The sequence below is a fragment of the Camelus ferus genome, chromosome 19 (genome assembly GCF_009834535.1).
Source record: "Camelus ferus isolate YT-003-E chromosome 19, BCGSAC_Cfer_1.0, whole genome shotgun sequence".
In the NCBI taxonomy this organism is placed as follows: domain Eukaryota; kingdom Metazoa; phylum Chordata; class Mammalia; order Artiodactyla; family Camelidae; genus Camelus; species Camelus ferus.
In genome coordinates, this window is record NC_045714.1 from 25,216,776 (window position 1) to 25,222,476 (window position 5,701).

The 5,701-nt window shown below is 47.5% G+C and overlaps 1 pseudogene; it reads right to left on the bottom strand.

The window, feature by feature from the left end:
• Window positions 1-1,629: 1,629 nt before the first annotated feature.
• LOC102520413 lies at window positions 1,630-4,579 on the bottom strand (annotated as a pseudogene).
• Window positions 4,580-5,701: the final 1,122 nt, after the last annotated feature.

Consider the following 5,701-nt stretch of genomic DNA (forward strand, 5'->3'; position numbering starts at 1 on the left):
GAGTGATATATGGTATTTTTCTTTCTTCTCCTGGCTTACTTCACCTAGAATGATGATCTCTAGGTCCATCTATGTTGCTGCAAATGACATTATTTTATTATTTTTCATGGCAGAATAGTATTCCATTGTATAAATATACCACAACTTCTTTATCCAGTGAAATGTTGCTACATTTAGGTTGCTCCCAGGTCTTGGCTATTGTATATAGAGGTGATGTAAACATTGGGGTGCAGGTATCTTTCCTCATTAGAGTTCCCTCCAGATATATACCCAGAAGTGGGATTGCTGGATCATAGGGTAAGTCTATTTTTAGTTTTTTGAGGAATTTCCACACTGTTTTCAATAATGGCTACACCAAACTGCATTCCCACCAGCAGTGTAGGAGGGTTCCATTTTCTCCATGCCCTCTCCAGCATTTTTCATTCACGAACTTTTGAATGATGGCCATTCTGACTGGTGTGAGGTGATATGTCATTGTAGTTTTGATTTTCATTTCTCTTAAAATTAGTGAAGTTTAGCATTTTTTCTTATGCCTATTGGCCATTTGTATGTCTTCATTGGAGAATTGATTGTTTAGGTGCCCTGCCCATTTTTGGATTGTGATGTTTTGTTGTTGTTGTTTTTGTTGTTGTTATTAAATTATATGTGCTGTTTATATATTTTGGAAATTAAGCCTTTGTCAGTTGCATCATTTGCAAATATTTTCTCACATTCTGTAGGTTGTCGTTACATTTTGCTTATGATTTCCTTTGCTGTGCAAATGCATATGAGTTTAATTAGATCCCATTGGTTTACTTTTGCTCTTTATTTCCATTGCCTGGGTAGACTGCCCTAAGAAAACATTGCTAAGATTTATGTCAGAGGATCTTTTGCCTATATTTTCTTCTAGGAGATTTATCATATCTTGTCTTATATTTAAATCTTTAAGCCATTTGGAGTTTATTTTTGTATATGGGGTGAATGGAGTGTTCTATCTTCATTGATTTACATGCTGCTGTCCAGTTAACCAACACCACTTGCTGAAGAGACTGTCTTTTCTCTATTGTATATTCTTGTCTCCTTTGTCAAACATTAATTGACCATAGGTCTGTGGATTTACTTCTGGGCTGTCTATTCTGTTCCATTGATCCATATGTCTGTTTTCATGCCAATATCATGCTATTTTGATGCCTGTAGCTCTGTAATATTGTCTGGTCTGGGAGGGTTATTCCTCCAGGTTCATTCTTTTTCAATATTATTTTGGCAATTCTGAGCCTTTTGTGTTTCCATATTAATATACACATATACACATATACATATATACACACAGACCCTGCACCCATGCAGCCCCTCAGAGGTAAAGCTACCCGTGGGAGGGGAGGAGAGGTGGGAGAGGTGCGACCCAGGGAGGCTGCCCTGAGCTAAAGAACCAGGTGCTGGCAGTGGGGAGAGGAAATCACAAAAGAGACTGGGAGCCATCTTAGAGATCAGAAGTCAAGAGCAGGGGAAAGATCTGGTAACCAACTGACCAAGGGCTGTTATGTCATGTGTCTATGAGCAATGATGTCTCATCTCTCCTCACAGTTACCTTCTGAGATGCCTGGGGCTGGGGACCCTCCCCTGCCAGCCCTGGCGGCCACTCCAAGCCCCTCAGAGGGAGGCAATGGCTTTGGCAGCCACCTGGCAGCCCAGGGGCAGGCTGAGGTCTGTGACAGGCCAGAACCACCTTGGGGCTGGAATGGCTGACACCTGCACCAGTGCTGATATGGTGGTGAAGGGTATGCACTGCAGGATGCTGCCCCAGCTGCCCTGCTCCAGGCAGTCCACGCACTCCTCCATGAACCACTGCACAGACTGCGTGTGTGGGCCACGACTCCAGGATGGAGGAGATGACCAGGAACAGGTTGGCCAGCACTCAGTTCAGCGGGTCTCATGTTAACTTTGTGGATCTGGGAGGCCAACAAGGAGCTAGCTGCTCATGGATCGGTCGGTGAGATTCGAGAGGATACTTGCAGCTTCCTCACTGGAGCTCAGCTGTCGCATCAGGCTTTGAGGGCTGCATGTCGTCCAAGGGGAAGAGGCTGATGTAATCCTCAATGTCTTCATGGTGTCTCTTCTTTCAGCGGGAGGACACCTGCCCCTTGTTGGAGGAATAGGAACTCAGGGCACACCAGATTGGCCAGCTTGGCGACAGAGGTGCTGGGGGAGCTCATGAGGCTGTGCCACTTGGAGGAGTCTTTGAGCAGGCCTGGCAGTATGTGGCTCAGCAGGACCAGGGTCACCTGCTGAGTGTCCAGACAGAAGATGGAGTAGAGCAGCTCCACTGCCTGCAGCGGGTGCACCTTCTGCATCTGCTTCAGCAGTTCCCTAATCAGGTTGTTGCAGAACCAGTAGATGCCTCCCATGTGCAGCAGGGTGTCAAAGATGTGGCTGGAGCGGCTGTCCACCCATCCCCTCTCCAGCACCTTGGCAACTATGTCCATCAGCACCTTCTTAATGTGTCGCTTTGGGGCAGCAGTTTCAAGTAGGGCATGGTGTCCTTGCCCGTGGATGGGAACTTGATCTGCGTGGCTGTCTGCTGCAGCACGTCAGCACACATGTGCTCCAGGATGGAGCTCATGATCATCACCCTCTTATTGTAGAACTGTAGGGTGTTCTCACTGTACAGCGGCCCTGCCAGCTGGCGGATCATCTGCAGTGACTTCTCACAGCTCATCCAGCCCCAGCATCAACACATGGGCCACCAGCCAAGCCATGGCACACACTGCCAGACTGCAAACTTTCCCCTTGATATTATCGGTGATTTTCTGGATGGACTCAAAGGCCAGCACCCCATTCTCCCAGGCGTTGAGGATTTCCAAGTTGGCCACTGAAATGCTGAGACAGGCTTCATGCCACTTCATCTGCACCAGCTTCACCTCTGAGGAGTTGCTGAGTAGAACTACCAGGGACTCCACTGTGGAGTCGGGCTGGAAGCAGGGGTGGTCAGGTTTCAGGATTTTGCCCTCCTCGGGCAATGCACGTTTGCATCCACGTCTCAAAGAAGAACACCTGTGTTCCTGTGCTCGACTCAGACAGGATGACCTCTGAGCAATAGGTCTGGGCTACATGGCACCATATGAGGAAGGAGATGTCAAAGGGCAAGGCTCAAACCAAGGTCACCTTGGTGCTTTCTTCACTGCCGTGTGTAGTGAATTCTTTCAAATTGATGAATTTCTGGGTGAAGGACTTAAGCTTCCCAGTGGCAGCAGCCACAGCCAGCAACAAGTCCAGTCTCTTCACTGACAGCATGTGGCCCAGGACCCCCAGCAACCTCTCTGGGGACTCAGAGTGGCTGCATCCATTGTTCTGAGGATATTGGTGACTGTGGGTTCCTCACAGAGGATCAGCCCAGGGTTGGGCTGGAGGTTGGCATTTTCATCTGATTTCAGCCACGGTGCATGCTCCCGGTCTGCTTTGCACTTGGCCATTATGTTGTTCATACTAGCTTCAGACAGGAGCCCCTGCTTGCTGCATTCCTGGAGAAGGAAGCTTGTACAGTCACAGTGGCAGCGCTGGTCAGCCTTGTCCAGCAAGGGGGTGAGCTTCAGCAGGAACTCAAAAGCAGAATTGACATCCTCAGTAAAGTCCTTGTCCCCATGAGAGTATTTCTTCAATTTCACCAAAACCTGTGGAATCTTAAGGAAGGTGAAAACTGTCCACTTGAGCTCTCCAGTACCCTCAGGAAACTCGATGAGACCCACGAAGTGAGCTTTCCAGGTCTCCAGGGCACAAGGTGGGGTGGGCATATGCTGCTCTTCACCAGCGACTGGCTGTCTCTCACCTGTCAGATTCTTGGTGCCCTCGAGCAGGACCATGGCATGGAATGTGGGGAAGCCAGTCTTGTGCAGCTGCTCCGAGTGCATGGACAAAATGATGGGATGCCCCTGATAAGCGCCTGCCACACTGCTCAGCCTGGCTCTGGAGCTGGGGGCTGCTGAGACCAGCCAGAATAGCCTCAAGCTTCAAAAGGCAGTGCTCAATGGCAGTCTAGAAGGAGGTCTCCTCTAGTTTGGCCATGTGGAGCAGGGCCCGGTTCTTGGTGCTGCTGAGGGTCTTCTCCAGGCGCTGCAGGCACATGGCAAGCTGCTTCTCAGTAGCAGCAGCGGGAGTGCCAGCCTCCAGCCCATCCCAGAGCCGCTCAGCAGAGGCTGCGGTGCAGCGCAGCAGCCAGAAGAGGGCGCTGAGAAGGGCCCAGCACAGCCTGATGCATTCCTCTGCTTTGTTGTGATAGCTATGTCAGTCACAAAACATGACCATGATGCCCAGCAAGGCCTGGACACACAGGTCCAGGGAAAAGTCATCAAACTTCCTGATAGCTGTGAGGACAGAGGAGCAGGACACCATCTGGGAACTGATGGCATACTTCAGGTAGGACAGGATGAGAGGATCGGGGTAAAGTCCAAACATGGCCTGCTCCGGTAGTGCTTCTGCTAGGTTGAGAATGTCCCAGGTGGCTCCTTTGGGAAAAAAATTTCTTCATGTTGATTACCCACTGGTAGTCACTCCATCGCTCCTTCCAAGCTTGCAAAATGGCTTGCTTCAGGTTCACCACCTTCATGACTTCACTCAGGAAAGCAGGCCAGTGGTGGTCAGCTGTGAGGCAGAAGAAATTGTGCTAGAGAAGGGAAGAGGAGATTCTGAGGAAAAGAACAGGGTGCTGTGGTGGGGGAGTGAGTAGTTATGTGGAATGGAGAAGACACAGGAAGATGCAAAGGAGGCAGAACTAGAAAGGAATAAAAGGGGGAAAGGGGGCAAAGTAGGGATCCTGTCAGGTTCTTCCCTCCTAAACCATCCTTGGAACTGGAGAGCTAAGAAGGTGTCAGAGGGGCTTAATACAAAGATGAATGAGCAGCAAGGAGTTAAGCTGATTCCAGTTCCCTAACTACGCCTTTAGCTCTCGCTGCATCCCTCAGTGGCTACCACCCAAATCCAGATTTCCCCCCTCATTTCCTCCACCTTCCCCAACCCTGAATTTCCTATTTGATTCCATATAAATCTTAAGATTGTTGTTCCAGTTCAGTAAATCTGTTCTGGGTAGTTTGACAGGCATTGCGTTAAATCTGTAGATTGCCTTGGGCAGAATGACCATTTTAATGATATTGATTCTTCCAATCCAAGAGCATGGGTTGTCTTTTCATTTTTTTAAGTCTTCTTTAATTTCCTTAATCAAGGTTTTGTAGTTCTCCACCTGTAAGTCTTTCATCTCCTTTGTCAGGTTTATCCCTAAGTATTTTATTGTTTCGGATGCAATTTTAAAAGGGGTTGTTTTTTACTTTCTTTTCCTCTTGATTCATTGTTACTGTAAAGAAATTCAACTGATTTGTGTATGTTAATCTTGTGTCCTGCTACCTTGCCAAATTCTTTTATTAGATCTAGAGTTTTTTTTTTTTTTTTATGGTACTTTTCAGGTTTTCTATATATAGTATGTCATCCACATATAATGACAATTTACTGTTTCTTTTCAACTTGGATCCATTTTATTTCTTTTTCTTGCCTGATTGCTGTGGCTAGGACTTCCAAGACTATGTCAAATAGAAGTGGTGAGAGTGGACAATGTTGTCTTTCCCAGATTATAGTGGGAAGGTTTTCAGCTTTTCACTGTTGAATACTATGCTGGCTGTAGGTTTGTCATAAATAGCTTGTCATAAATGGATGTTGGATTTTATCAAATGCTTTTTCT